We start from the raw sequence: 15676 nt of genomic DNA on the forward strand, positions 1-15676 counted from the left end.
TAAATGCGCGATTGTTGACCAACCGCGGCGAAATCCATGCTGACCAGGTGAAAAGTTTTCTTTTTTCAGATAATCTGTTATGTTTTGCGATAAGTTCAAAGCACTTACGTGTTGTGCTAGTTGGCTAAACTGGCCTGACGTTTGATGCTCTGGTAAAGTTCCCACCGAAACTATTTGATATTATTTTTGCCACGTTAAAGCCACCCTGTGAGATTGACAATTAAAAGCTCTTGCGGAATATTAGGCTGAGGTATTTTGTACAGCATTCCGCGTATCGCTTAAAAGCACTTTCGGTATAAAATTAGGCCCACTGAAGTTATCGCATCAAGGTTGAAGAAAATATTATACATACCGCCCTGTGTTATATTTAGGTGCCCGACAGTGGAGTATCGGATGATTGCATTCTTCGGAATAATGCCATTATCTCTGATAAACATTGCCTGAAAAAAAAATTGTTGAAGTACACAGCTTTTGCTATGCATTCGTCCGACGCCATTTCGCGCCGAGTTGTTAGCGCGGAACTGTTTCCAGAACATGTGTGCATTGTTAACAGGAAGTATGCAGGCATTGCGCTGAACTAGTACTTCCTTGATTCCTTCATTTTGTGCTTAAAATTTTTAATGGCAAAGGCTGATTTCGCTGTTCCATACGCTTCAAAAGCATTAACTGAAGAGTACGCAAAATTGTCGACTGATGCTCGAAAACCTCCTGCTTGGTTGGTGGGGGTTTGGTTGTTGGCGCTAATTTTGGTGATAAATCAAAGTAAATCATAGTTATTTTAAGAAATTTAGGTTGTTGATTTTTGTGTGACATCACTTGAAACGTAATTTTATTCGTTTAGATCTACAGGAAAGCAACTTCGCACGATTTCATTGTTCTGATGCATAGAATAAGTCCCACCTCAGTTTGGATCTTTTCCCTGAATTCTACTAAAGCTGTGCTAGGAATAATGCCCCTCATTTCTTTTCTCGATCACTAATTAATAAATATTTATAAAATTCCTGAACAATGCAGCCGCATGTCTGCCGAATTCACAGTACATTGCAGTGTAATCTCTGTCAAACTGCATCGTTTTGCGCCACCTGTGAACAAGGGCAAGCATGCCTTTGTGCCAGCTACTTTCCTTCTGGAGCAGCCATGTCTTCTCGGAGCGAATGACTCTCGTTGCCCTAAAATTTGGATCCACAAAGTGCATCTCTTAGAGAACTGAAAAGATTAAACTTAGACGGTGCTAAATCAGGAATTTATGGAGGACAACCGCATCTTTTGTTTTGAGGCTGCTGTGAAGGGGGGCATTGTCATGAAGAATAATCTGGCTCGCCCTATTATTCCTTCGGACACGCTAGAGACGTGGTTTTCTTTTCTGCAGATTCTCGATCTGAGTATTCGAATTCGCTGTCCCGCTCTTAAGCTTCGCACTCACAAAGATAACTTCATAAGTTCCCAAAAAAAACATTCACAGACTAACGTTCAACGGAACACCATCTGGTCATGGCGAATGATTATTAACATGAAAATGGGTCACTGACGAAATAAATAAAATGGCGTTTCATGTACAATACAGGGCACGCATTCAAAATGCGACTGTCTCGGAAAAAAGGGAAAGGATTACATAAGCTTCAAGTTCCTTTGCAATCTTTTCCCTTATATGTTGTCACGTAGTGGTGACTGCAGTCCGGCTAAGAGGAAAACAGCGGGAATGGCTTCTAAACAAAACTCGTTATTCGGACTGTCTTGGGCCCGCGAAGAACTGAATGAGTCGGCGGTTGCGTAGCAACAAGCGTGCTCTGCGGTCATTGAACCGAATGCCCGCCGTTCTCGGCCGTGCTGAATTTAAAGCTGATAGTGAACTTTCGAGATAAAGCGCGCAAAGCGACTAGATCATTCCGGAACAACGTGAAATGGCTCCGCCAGCATGCGATCAATAGAGATAAATATGGTCACTTCTTCCATCCCGGCAGCATTGAAGAATGAACAGACAAACACTACAAAGATTCAAGGCAATATGTTCATGTGTGCGCTTAATCTTGTCAAGCGCGTTGGCCGTCGTTTGTGTGATTAGGGGCTCCAAATTCACTCTTGCCGAAGCGTTTCTTACGGTTGCCAAGATTTCCGTCTCATAATAGCCTATATCGTGACCTGTGGACTAATATTTAAGAAAAAAGGAGCCTTTGATTCTGTTAAAATATCGTTGAGGGGAGCGTAAATTCAGGAGGTATAGCTTGAGAAAATCTTAGATCTGTTAATGGACGGCCAGGACCGCAACGTGGGAGTGACTAGGAAATTGCAGGGACCAACTGAACAAGTGGCGAGAATGATTATTAGGCTATGAAACAAAATGGATGGAATTAAATAAAAAAAGAAACCATAAGGTTCATACAGGCTTTTATTGCTAGCAGGATCTGTTAGACAGCGCCATATATGAAATATAAAAGTGATAAGAACAAGTTCAACGTCGTAATACGCAAAGTATATGAAAGAGCACTTGGCATATTGGTCAGCACAGGATTAGAAAAACACATGGGCCATGCGCATTCCCAATTCTGTAGGCAAAATTATGGAAGGCCATCCGATATCGCAGATGATACGACTGCCAGGAATCAGGAGTGAGAGGGACGTACTGGACCGACAAGATCTCCCATGCATTTTGCCTAGGAAGAGCGCGGAGGTCTTGGAAGACCAGTTTAGAAGCAAGATCGAGGTACAGCTCATTATGAAAAATGTGCATGCCGAATTTCGCAAGACAAGAAAGGATGGGGAATGCGCCCTCGGGAGAACATGGGACAGGATAAAAGAGGCAATTTACGTGGACGCATGCAGGACCGGTCAACGGATATCAACAATAGCATGCACGGAGGCGCAAGGGACATTTGCTTATCGGACATCAATTCGATGCGAGGGACTCACCCAAGCGGAGGAGGCAGCGCTTAATTATTTGGTGGTGTCCGGGAAGGTCTCGTGTGTATTTACGGACTCCCAGGCTGCATGTCGTTGCTATACTAGACGAAGGAATTTTAAACACATACGAAAAGCTTAAAAACATAGACTTTAAATCAGCCTCAGGACACTCTACGGGTGCTGAAAACGAAGGCGCTCACGCGTCTGCCCGCGCGCTTTTAACCCGGGTCTCCGAACATTCGCCAGAACATAATTATTCAGAACCGCTATTAAGCTGTGATGATTTACTCGAGCATTTCAGACTAACGGGGAGTGAGTGAGTACAAACTTTATTGATTTCTATGATTTAGCCTGCGGTGGAGGTCTTCTCCAAGTCTTCTCTTCAAGTCTTGAGGTTGCCTCCTTAGCCTTGGGTGGTCCCCTAGTCCAGGGCTCCACTGAGTCTGGCCACCTCGCTTGCGTGTGCTATGAGTGCCCTTTGGGCCTCTAGCTCGCAGCTGGTGAGCCGGCTCTCCCATTGCTCCGCACTTGGTGTGTCGTGTTTGTGGAACGATATGTTTCTGTCGCATTCACATGTTATGTGGTATAGTGTTGGCCTCGCTTCGGGGAAAGTATGCTGCGAACCGCACAAAAATCTATGCAGAGAGCAAGCGGTCGTTCTAACCAAATTACTGTAGCATATTTGTATAAATCACGTCAAATTAAGCTGCATGTTTCCAAATTCGTACGATCCGCATTGCGCCTTCTGCGGTGGAGTGGCTAACTTATACCATATACTGTACAGGTATGCCAGAAAAAAAACAGCCATACCAAGAATCAATAACCCACAAATGAGGACTTTGGGGCGCCTCTGTCCAGCTCACATTCGGAAGACCAGACTTTGCTGGTGAACCGGGCAAGGGCGGCAGCAAAAGCCAATGCGCTCCTGGAATAAGGGCGCACCCAACTATTCTATGCATTAAACATTTTTTTTTATGTCTCTCTCATTTCTCTGTTATTTCTGGAACAGCTATCTTGTTGTCTGCAATGAATTCTTTTTTAATTATTTTGTCTAAAACTTACATCGCGGTTGATCAATGCCGAAGAAATTGTGAGTGATGGGACAACACTGCCTTTATCTTTGCCTCGTACGCATTGCAATAACTCCAACTTCACTTCGGCGTAATTTCTCAGTTTCCTTGCGCTACGAGGCTTGTTCCACGTAGTTTGTTTGTTGCCCTCACCCCGATGAAGCCGCTATAAACCGAGGTTATAGCCTATTTTTAGAAAATTAAAATATCAGAAAAATAAATCTTCACTTGCAGTAGCACGCCGGCAAGTTCATCCTCTTGATTTTTTTTGTTGTTGTCTTTCATATTTGGTCTAAAACTATACCTAAACGAAAGTAGATGCAATATTCGGCTTCTTCATTCCCTTCTTGAGATATTGGGATAAAATATCTGTGCCTTCTTAATGTCATGCTCTCATGCACACAATCACACGTCCCTCACCTGAGTCCTGGTCAGCCGTGATCCCCACTCAGTTGATGCTGCGCCTGCATTCTTTTTTCATTTTAAGTGTTCCGCGTTTACAGAAATTTATGTAGAACGACACATTACACCTTGATAGTGTACCTGGTGATGCATTAAACTCTTTAATGCATTTTTTCCAGATGCTGTGGGACCCTTTGAGATGCTTCTTCAGCCAAAACAGCGAAAAAGCACACTTACAAGAAATCCAAGGTGATCAAGCAAACTGAAATTGAGGCACCAAGTAACTGAAGTTAGGAAACAAAATAACAATGAATGCTTCTCATCAATCAATTTTTTTCCTTATTTCTTATAATTGCTGCCCGCGTCTCTGATGTTACCTGAATGAAAATTTTTAGATCGGTGGCGCCGCGATCTGCGCTACTTATACAGTATTATTATTTGAACCTTTTGATATATAAGGCGATTTGCATCGCTTATGGCAGTTTTAAACTTTGAAATCGGTTAAAGGCAAATTTCAAAGAAATTCAACTAGGGCTAGACTGATTCCTACCACGATCAGTAAATAAAAAAAAAATTACGAGGAACTTTAGCCGCTAAAGTGGTGAAAGGCGAAAGCCTGAGTGCTGCATCCTGCTACGCGATTATTCACTTCACATTGTGTTGGCGCATTAATTAACTGCCAATTAATGACGCTTTAGCTTCGCCTTTAAAGTGGAACGCCAGAGCCTGTTGCAGCGCTGTCAGGCGGTCCATGGAACGCCACCACCCGTTCGGCGCAATGCGTTGCCCTTCAAATGCAACGCTTTTTGAGGAAAGGTTCTACGCCTTGCTCATCGGTAAATTGGTTTTTGAGGAAAGCAAATGTATCAGTGTGTCATATCTCGGTGGTCACTTAAACCTCGCCATAACGGGAGGAGAGGAAGATGGGAGTGAACGAAGACACCGTATTCACTAGACGCGCCTTTGTTCATTCCAAGCCATCGATCTGGCATGGCGGAGTGGTAGCGTGCTCGTCTCGCACTCCGGAGACCGGGGTTCGATTCCCGAGCACGGCCAATTTCCTACTCGGTTTTTATTTATTTATCTGGTCTGACTAGGAAGGTTAATTAGGCTAATTGGTTAAGTGAGTCCCACTAACTTAAAGAATCACTATACAATCCCTTTAATTGGTTGCATGGTTAGTAGCCAAAGTACAATTGGCCCCGTTTGAAATTCGCGCGCTGGGACGTCACGACCGTTTCAACCAATTGAAAAGCGTGATATTTTCTGTCGACAACTTCTGCTTACAACGATGAGGCATTAAAGGCTTCCGCCTTAAAAACAAGTGGGACAATGCCTACACTGCTTATAAAACCAGTACTCTTTTATAAGGATTCAAAAAGCTCAATAGCACTCGACCTTTCCATGTACCTGCTTACCGCGCCGTGAGGCAGCTCGCCGCACTGGTCGTGGACAACGTGACAACTTTTAAGCCGGACCCATTGGGTTGAATGGAATACGGTCTGAAGGAAATGAAAGGCTCGTGGGCGATATGGGCATTGGAAGACCTAATGTGGTACTGTCTGAAACTGCCGCGAAGGTTTAGGCGTGATTATGTGGCCGAACGCCTGCGCAGACAACTCTGCCACGAACGCGGAAGCCGCATGTGAACGCTCATGCCACGTGCGCTCCCAGCCTACAGTAAATAGCACGCATCGTGCAGCCTGTAGCGATCTGTTCTCTGTCATGCGATGTTCTTGTAAAGTCTTTCCCTACTATGATAAAAATAAACAAAAGGCCACTATCGTCAGTCTTATTTGCAGCCGAAAATTACGGATTTCACAAAAGATGTACTGGCAGCGTTACGTCTCCTCGGTTAGAAAAAGACAAAAGAAGAAGCCCAGAATCAAAACGTGGTATCCGCTTGCGTGCGCTCGTTCCCTGTTGTGCAGATTCTTGCGATAGGCGTTCGAGTCCTTAAACACGCATGAAACACGTGCCGGCTTGCTGCTGTTTGCGCTGGGAGCAGTCAGCCTCCACAGCGTAACCACTACGGAACCTAGTGGTCAATTGTTAATTGGTTTCCTGCAGTTCGTGATGGTAACCTTTTTCGAACGGCGATTTGGAGAGATTCCTGACGCACTAATCTACTAGCATTACGTTCTCTCGTATTTCGACACCTGCTCGCATAGTACAAGTAAAATGTTTCTCTACCGGGCAAGCATCTACGTGAGAATTAGCCTTTCAGAACCAATGCAGCCTGCATGCTAATAAGGTACTGGGCGCTGTTTCATTGGTACTCCCTCAAACACGTCATATTTACCATTTTGTTCCATTTCTGATTGCAGTAGGCGCTTCACGAAGTGCGAGGAAAGTCAAACAAAAGGCGAACATGTCGTGGACCAATTATTGTATATGCCTTAAGCCCACTCCGGCGTTGACTGTCAAAAGTTTGGCCGGCAGTATTGAATAACTAAAAAAGTCAAATTTTACCCCAACGACACGACAATGCAACAATTCAAGCACTCCGAGCTTCTTGTAAACCATGCTGTTCAAAGACGTCAGCCTCCGATTTCGAGCCCAAGGTCGTAAGATACCTACGAGCAGCAGTGCTGTTCTACGTATCTGCAGCTTTCCATCTCACAGCACTGTTTTTACTGCCAGAGACTGCTTCAGTTCGAAGGCACCTTCGTCAGCGCTCGTCCTGTGGTATATGTGTCTTCGATTTCGTTCTGGTTTCCTTTGCGCTGCCTCCTATAATGATTTGACAGACTGGTAGTAGGTATATTCCTGGACGGAGTCAATGTTCACGCCGCAAAGCGCGATGTTGTGCTTCATGTAACCCTCCGCTGATTTGTGACTCTGCAAATCAGCGGCCGTCGTAACACTGCAAGTCTTACGACGGCCAGAGGATGCCCATCGTTGACCCCTAATGCGCCAGATGCCCTACAGTTCCGCTGCCACGCCAGAAATATTTTATGCCTGTCATCAGCACTTGCCTCTCCCCCATAGCCACTGGTACTCGTGTAGAATATTTAGGCTATACATCCAGGTATGTCCGCACTATTGGCCCCTAAAGGAAATGTAGGCTACATCATGGTTTTTCACCACCATTCAAACTGGCAAACCAGAACTAGTCCTTGTAGGATGACTGACGTATATTTCTATGTATTAATCTGGAAATGGTGTAAGCAAATAATAACATGGCCCCCTCACCAGACACTGACCAACTTTAAAATCAAATCAACCTTTATTTTAACATCGTGATGTTGGGTGGGCACATACAAAAACACAAAAAAAGGCTTGACGGGGAATGTGCCCCCCTGTACAGGGCAGAGGTGGTTACATCTGTGGGGTAAGTTGCAAATAAACAGTAAAAAACATCATGTGGTATCTGCGTGCAGCAAAGGTTAATAATTGGATAAGACCACTATACAGGCTTATGACATTTGGCTTCATGACATTTGCAATTCTCTGATGCTATAAAACACATGTACCGCTCACGGACGACAAGACGGTTCACTGGCCATACGCTTCGTTCACATGCAACCCTTTTTAGCAAAGTTGCCCAAGCTAGTGTACGCTCCTTAACCTCTCTTCGAGAATGACGACAGCGGCTTAGCGGATGCTTCCTACCTATCACCAATGGCGCTACTCGTAACAAGGCCGCGACTCAGGAGAAACAACAAAAGTGACATTCCTCGGAACCTAGACGAAAAGTTTTTTGCTATTTGCCTTCTCCTCCACGTTTTATCTGGTGTGGGTTTTGTGAACTAAATGAGCATGTCACCCAACCCTGAGTATGTTTTCGGCCCTCTGACACGTTTATAGGTTATATTACTCATTGTTCACACTTTACCGTGTCATGGCAGTTCCATAGCACCTCATTTCTTGTTCTGAGCCCGCATGTGTTTACTCAATCTTCCTTTGCTTCTTTTAGTCGCATTATTGATTTTAGAATTAATGAGTGCCTTGTTTGGGACCATCCTTGGAGTTGAATTGCCGGGTGTAGACGTCTATAATTTTTGGTTTCTGTCTGTTTTAGCTCGAACGTTATATTTTAGCCTTCATTCATTTTGAGGCGGGGCTGAATTTCATAAGTGGTACTTTTATGCTCATTCTTCATATTCAGCCTGCTGCAAATTTTTCCTTCTAGAAGAAGTGTTGTTATCAGTTTGCTTTCAACCATCATCTTGTGACGATAAAGCAGCTGATACGCGGCACCAGGAGCGCAAGAAAGTGTGCATACACATTCCTGAAGTGTAATAAATATAAGCCTCAAATCTACGCCTGTTTTATGCTTCACTGTGTTGTCTATTTTGTCAATATGTCAAAATGCCTCGAACGAAAGACACAGGGACTAAGAGTCTAGTGATACGAAAGGTTGATTACCATTAAATACAGATAGTGTATTGATCAATTCGAGCTATTGATCAATTCGCTCGCGCCCTACCGTAAGCCTCCCGTCCCGGTTAGCTCAGTTGTTAGAGGGACCGCTTCTGTGAAGCGGTGCTCCCGGCTTCGAACCCCGGACCAGGACGAATATTTCTTTAACTGCGAAGTTTCTGAGAAAGCTGTGTACCTTTCCTTTGTAGCCGTGTGGCTGCGCTTGCGTGGATGCCAATGAGCAATTACTATTTTATTATATAGTGTATATATAGTGTATATATACCTATAGTCGGTGTTTGAAAGCTGAAATGAGATTTCGTCCAAAAATCGGCGTTTCATTGCTTTGTGCGCAGTCATTCCTCTTTTGTTTTAGTGGTAGCAGGGCGCAGAAGATCTTGTTTTTTGTTTTTTGATGCTTCATGGCACTTGCCCACTCAACAGCAGCCTGAGGAAGCATTCGCAGCGCGAGTTAGACTCCTCATCCTAATGCCGCGGGTTCGACACAAGGCCGCAACGGCCCCCCCAAAAAACGCCCACGTGCTGTCGCATGTCAGCACATATGAAAGAACCCCACGCCTCTGTGGCTCAGTAGTTATTGTGCTCGGGTGCTGGCCCGTAAGACGCGGGTTCGATCCCCGTCGGTGGCGGTGGTGGTGAAATGCTTTTATTGCACAATAAAGACAGCGTGGACCCACATACTAGGTGGCGTCCCTATTCTGAGACACCATTGGTCGAAGCAGCCGCCCTGGCTGCCTGGACCAAGGACCTTTGGGCTTGAAGATATGAGCAGCCGAGCAGGACCCCCTCCCCCTCCTATCACGTTGGGTTTATTGGAGTTTAACGTCCCAAAGCAACTCATGATATGAGAGATGCTGTAGTGAAGGGCTCAGGAAATTTCGACCACCTGAAGTTCGTTAACGTGCATTGACATCCCAAAGTACACGTGCGCCTAGAATTTAGCCCCCATCGAAATTCGACCGCCGCGGTAGGTTTCGAAACCGTGTCTTTTGTCTATGACGTTGGGTTGTGGTTAGAGATTAAAGTAGATTCTTATTGGCAGGCCCGTATCATGCGGTAAGTTCGTGCCGCCTCGTTACAGTGCTGGCATCTGCCGTTGACCATAGGGTCAAAGTGCTTCATAATAGCCGAGCATGACATCATGTTTGTGAAAACACTCAAACGCATGCGTTCGTTAGCCTTCCCGGACCGTTTAAAGGGTGTAGTGCATCGGCGATAACTAGATCCATAGTAATCTAGAATTTCCCTGAATATGGGGAGGATTTGGGCCTCATTCTAATCCATGCAGTTTGCAGTCTGTACCCTGGAGACGAGTGCTCGGGCAGTTGCATCCGCGGCCTCTTTTCCTCTTATACCCTGGAGACAAGCAGTCCATATTTTGCTGGAGGATCAGATTTCCTCACGTTCCAGCGCAATATTCTTTCTGCGAGAGGCGCGACCAAGCTGGCCTCGTAGTTACGGCACGCCTCTCGAGAGTTCGTAATGATAAGTTAGGAATAAGGGTTGGAAGCAACCAGGGCAATGGTCACTTCCTCCGCTTGTGTTGTGCCAGGAGCTTTGAAGGTGAGGCCGTCCAGCTGTCGGCGTTGGTGAACTACTGCAGCCGTTCACAACCGCCTGCGTTTTGGGCCAGGAATGTTCACGTACTACACGCCACGCCGTCTTTTCCGCCATAACTGCACCTGAGGGCACGCGTCCCCACCGCTCTTCGGCCTTAATGTTTTTCTCTATCCATTTTAGTGGGCAGAGGGTGTACTAATGTGGCACTGGGCCATAGTGCAGGTACCCACGCTCGGTCCTGCGTATTTAGATCGTGTTGTATACGTAGCCTGTCAGGCAGGGCCTGACCAGAGCGTGTTTGGGCTAATTGTGTGTACTGATTTGTGAGATGAGCTTCCTTCGGTTCCTGGTAAGTGCCGTAAGTCGAGTGTTCGAGGTAGTCATAGGAAATTGAAGTGTTCTCTTCATAAGTTTTCGTATGGCGACGTGTATTTTGTCGTTTTCATGTTTGCGCAAGTGAAGGTAGGGCGCCCAGTGAAGTATTCGACTGATGACGAAAGGATGTGCCAGTCATAAGGCATCTTTGCTCCGTAAGACCTCTTCTTGTTGGAGACGGGGGCCAGCACATGCCAAAATGGTCGCCAGTCTCGCAGAGTATGTCCAGTGTTGTGTCCACCCGTAGTTGTTGTTGGATGCATAATTCTAGAATTCGTATCTCCTCTACCGCTTTGCGAGGTGCGGCAGACAGGGCTTAGAAAATTTTTGTGCTCTCTTTTGGTGGTGTCCGGATGAGGACCACCTCCGATTTGGTGAGTTCACACTGTAGGCCACAGCGTGTAGCGTATGCGTCCACCACACTAGCCGCTGCCTGTAGGCTTTCCTCCATATTGCCCAGATATCCCTTCGTTGCCCAGATGGTGATGTCGTCGGGGGCATGCTGTACCTGTCTGACGTTCGCCAATTAAACGGGGAGGTTCGTGGAGGTCGGGGAGGTACGGTGATGCTTACGTCAACGCGATTAAACGAACAGAGAATACCTTTTTGTCTGCCACATTACCAACTATTTTGAAAACGAGTGTTAAGAAATTCTGGCGCGTTATACACCCTGAGAACAACCCATTAATTAGGCTACAAGATGCCTCCGGTAACCTTATCCCCAGTGATATTTGTGCTTCCGCGCTGAAAAACATATTCGTTGAAAGCTTTTCCTCCATTTAGAGCGTTAATCTGCCTCACATAGAGCACCACAGGTTCCGGACAATGTCACCTATAGCTATCGATCCACCTGGCATAGCCAAATTAATTGAATATTTGAAAAATGCTTCTTCATCTGGTTCTCATGCGATTAGCGCTAAATTTCTAAAAAATACTTGTGCTTATAGTTCAGCTACACTAACCAAACTTTTTCAACAGTCACTCGACACAGCAAGCCTTCCTAACGACTGGAAAATTGGGAAGGTGGTTCCACTTCACAAGTCCGGTGGTAAGCACTCCCCTCAAAACTTTCGTCCCATTTCGCTCACTAGCACATGCTGCAAATTACTAGAACATATCATTTTCAATCATGTCGTTACCTTTCTCGATGAGAATTCATTTTTCACACCTGCGCAACATGGTTTTCGTCAAACATACTCGTGTGAAACTCAATTACTTGCCTTTACTGATAACCTATACCGCATACTTGACAACTCATCTTGTGCTGACTGCATTTTCTTGGATTTTTCCAAAGCCTTTGATAAAGTATGTCATAAATTGCTGCTACATAAATTGAGCCATCTTAATCTCAATCCTAACGTCTTCGACTAGATTAAATCTTTCCTTCTTAACCGTTGGCAATTTGTGCATGCTAATAACACTAATTCACCGATTGCTAACGTGCTATCTGGTGTTCCACAGGGATCGGTCCTTGGACCACTCCTATTCTTAATCTATATTAATGACCTTCCTTCTGCCATATCTTACAACATTCACCTTTTTGCTGACGATTGTGTAATATTTCGGGAAACAAATAACGTTAACGATACTGACACTCTCCAGTCAGACCTCAATTTGGTGTCAGACTGGTGCACTACATGGAATATGGAATTAAACATTAATAAATGTAAAGCTTTGCGTTTTTCCCGTGCACCTAACGCTCTTCCTTCATATTATCTTAACGGCATTCCTCTTGATTGGGTAAAAACGTACAAGTACCTAGGTATTCATATCACTCAAAATTTAACATGGTCTATTCATATTGACTACGTTATTAATAACGCTAACCGCATGTTAGGGTACTTACGTCGCAATTTCTCAGCCGCTCCCTCATCTCTTAAGCTTATACTCTATAAAACACTTATACGTCCTAAACTAGAATACGCAGCATCAATATGGGACCCTACACATGATAACCTTGTATATTCCTTGGAACTAGTCCAAAATAATTCCATTCGCTTCATTCTATCAAATTACAACCGTACGGCAAGCATCACAGCCATGAAATCCAACGTGTCACTCCCACCGTTACAATCTCGCCGTAAAATTGGTCGCCTAACACTATTTCACAAGCTATATCATCACGTTACGCTTCACGGCTATTTAATATCACGCCCAGAATACATTTCACGTCGCATCGATCACCGCCACAAGGTTGGCATCCCAACATGCCACACCAAATCTTCTTTTCAGTCATATCTTCCTCGCACATCTGTGGAATGGAACCGCCTTCCCCCCGATATTGCAGCCATTACAGATAATAAAACCTTTCACGACGCAATAGCTAACATTGTTTATTCTGAAAGAAGTTGATCATGTGTTATATCTGTTTCCACTGTGTTATGCACATTGATTTTGTTTTTTGCGCTTTGTTAGTGTTGTTTGTTTTAACCTGGAGAAAATTTATTTTGTACTACCTGTTTTCACTGTATATATTCATTGTTCTTTATCCTAATTAACCCACTACCCTCTGTAATGCCTTTGGCCCTGAGGGTACAATAAATCAATAAATAAATAAACACTATGCAAAGACGACGGGCGACATTTCTCGCGCCTTGTGGTGTACCCCTTGTGCCCATGTGGTAGGGTTTATTTTGTTCGGTTTGCAAACGGATACATTCCATACTTCAAGTACATCCCGCACGCGGCGGTCTCATTTTGATGTAGTGAAAACTGAAGAACACGAGGTTTTCGAAATGAGACTGTTTAATCTGACCGCTTTTATTGTCCGCTTCGCCAATCGGAGTAGGGGTACAGCAGCATATTTTATCGTTCCGTTCGGCTGGTACGTCCAAGCTTAGTGGTCTTGTAGTGCCATCTTTTGGAGTCAAACAGGACGACTTTGACAAAACACTAAAAATTTTAAACTTTATAGTTCATATATTTCCTGGAACTACGGCGTCTCTCACAGCCTGAGTCGCTTTCGTACGTTAAACCCCTCTAATCATAGGTCAAGCAAAACCTGGGTGTGTTGACTGGCAGTGAGATTTATGCAAATGTACTTTTTTGGAACATTGGCGTTCGGCAGTTACAAAATTCAAAAACCGACTATATTCCAGTTTTAGCGTCCTCCGCTAAATGCCATGGGAAGCAAATGTTTCTCCATTCTGTGAAACGTGTGGGCAGATTTGTGCGTATTTTCAGGCCGCGTGTTTGTCGGCAGAGTCCCAAGTGTATGCTGCGTATGCTGAACCCGTGGATGGATGGATGGACGGATAGGAGCGCCCCCTTCTAAACGGGGTGATGGCAATTGCCACCATGCTCAGCTTTTCTCTTTCTATTTTTTTTTTTGGTTACTGCGTTCGCAATTCTCATTAAGAATCGCCATCATCTTTACCTACGGTTTCCTACAATTCTAACCTTATGCCACCTCTCTGCTTTTCAGCCACCAATCCTCCAATCGCTTTTTGCTAACTTCCACTGCAGATTTATTTACATCTCTCTAGGCTGCCGCCTCGCGGTTACGTAGGGTGTCTGAGAGGCGCTTCGAAGTGTTTAAGGCTTCTTCACAACCACGCGTCCCATCCGATGACGGCAAAGATTGCACAGCGCTCGAAGAGCCAGGTTGCATGCGTGGAGTTGTCAGGAGCCCCCACCGTCATTTTCCGCTTTTGAGCGCCTCCATTGGAGAAGACGAAGGCACGTGCAGAGGATGGTCACGGGATCATGTAAAGCAGCCACCCGTGGGTTGTCGTGGGGCGTCTGGATCATAGGTACGCTGGAAAATTCATTGCTCATAGACTTTTTTCGTACCCGCCAGTACTTCTGAACTGCATAATGTGATACAGCTCCCACGGTGAATGAAGTCATTGAAGCGTAGAGGTTTTATCTATGCGTAATTAGGTCTCAAGATAATTATCTAGTCTCCGCGGTGGCTCTGTGGTTATGGCGCTCGGCTGTTGGCTCGAAATACGCGGGTTCGATACCGGCCACGCTGGTCGCATTTTAATGGAGGCGAAATTCTAGAGGCCCGTGTACTCTGCGATGTCAGTGCACGTTAAAGAACCGCTGGTGGTCTAAATTTCCCGAGCCCTTCACTACGACCTCCCTGATAGCCTGAGTCGCTTCGTGACCTTAAACGGAACCGTGTGCGATCCCGGCATGTGTATTCGGTTTTGTTGAGGCCATGTATGTCTTGTCGCACAATCCCGGTGTCTGCGAAGTGATATGCAGAGATGAGCCCAAACCATTGAGGAGACTAACACTATGCCGCCACACCCTTAAGGCGGAGCTTAAAGAGCAACTGCATAGGTTTTAGAAATCGGCAAGCTTAAAATGGTCGCATGTGTGAAACTTGCAGGCAAAACGCGCGAACTCCCTATGGGCTAATATTTGAAATGGTGCCGTAATCGCCTATTGAAGTGCGAAGGCCTTCAAACCTCTCTGCATCGATCAAAGCCAAGTACTGGTGACCTCATCGAAGGTATTGGCACATTTCCAACGCATAATCGCAGACATTAAAAGAAAATAAAAAACAACGCAACAGAATGCAATGCCCGCAGAGTGTTATTTGGCAGCATCCAACGAGACGCTTCACCATGTGGCTGAGGGCAGCGGTAATTTGTAATCATACCTTCTGTGATGTCACACTAAACTTGTCCACACTCCTCTGGCGCTCAGAGGAGTAACACAAAATACTTCGCAGATTACGTCGCTATTTTAAACGCTTGTCCCAAAAAATTATCATGCTTCACCTACAGTGAATCATTGATCTGAATCATTAAATATTCCGAAATTCTCAAAACGTGATGCAGTGTCCCTTTATGTGTCCCCCAGAATGTTTGGCCAGAAAGAGCTTTGTGCTTTTCTTGAACGATTTTTGCTAAAGGACTTTGTCTCATGATGTGGAAGCCGTGTCTGAGACTAGCAGATACTTTCTCCCCTTGCCTCGGCCGGAATAACGTTAGAGATGCAGTGCATTTCAGCCGTAAATCTAAGGTTGACGT

The sequence above is a fragment of the Amblyomma mixtum genome, chromosome 9 (assembly GCF_055824585.1).
Source record: "Amblyomma mixtum isolate Tamu chromosome 9, ASM5582458v1, whole genome shotgun sequence".
Classification (NCBI taxonomy): domain Eukaryota; kingdom Metazoa; phylum Arthropoda; class Arachnida; order Ixodida; family Ixodidae; genus Amblyomma; species Amblyomma mixtum.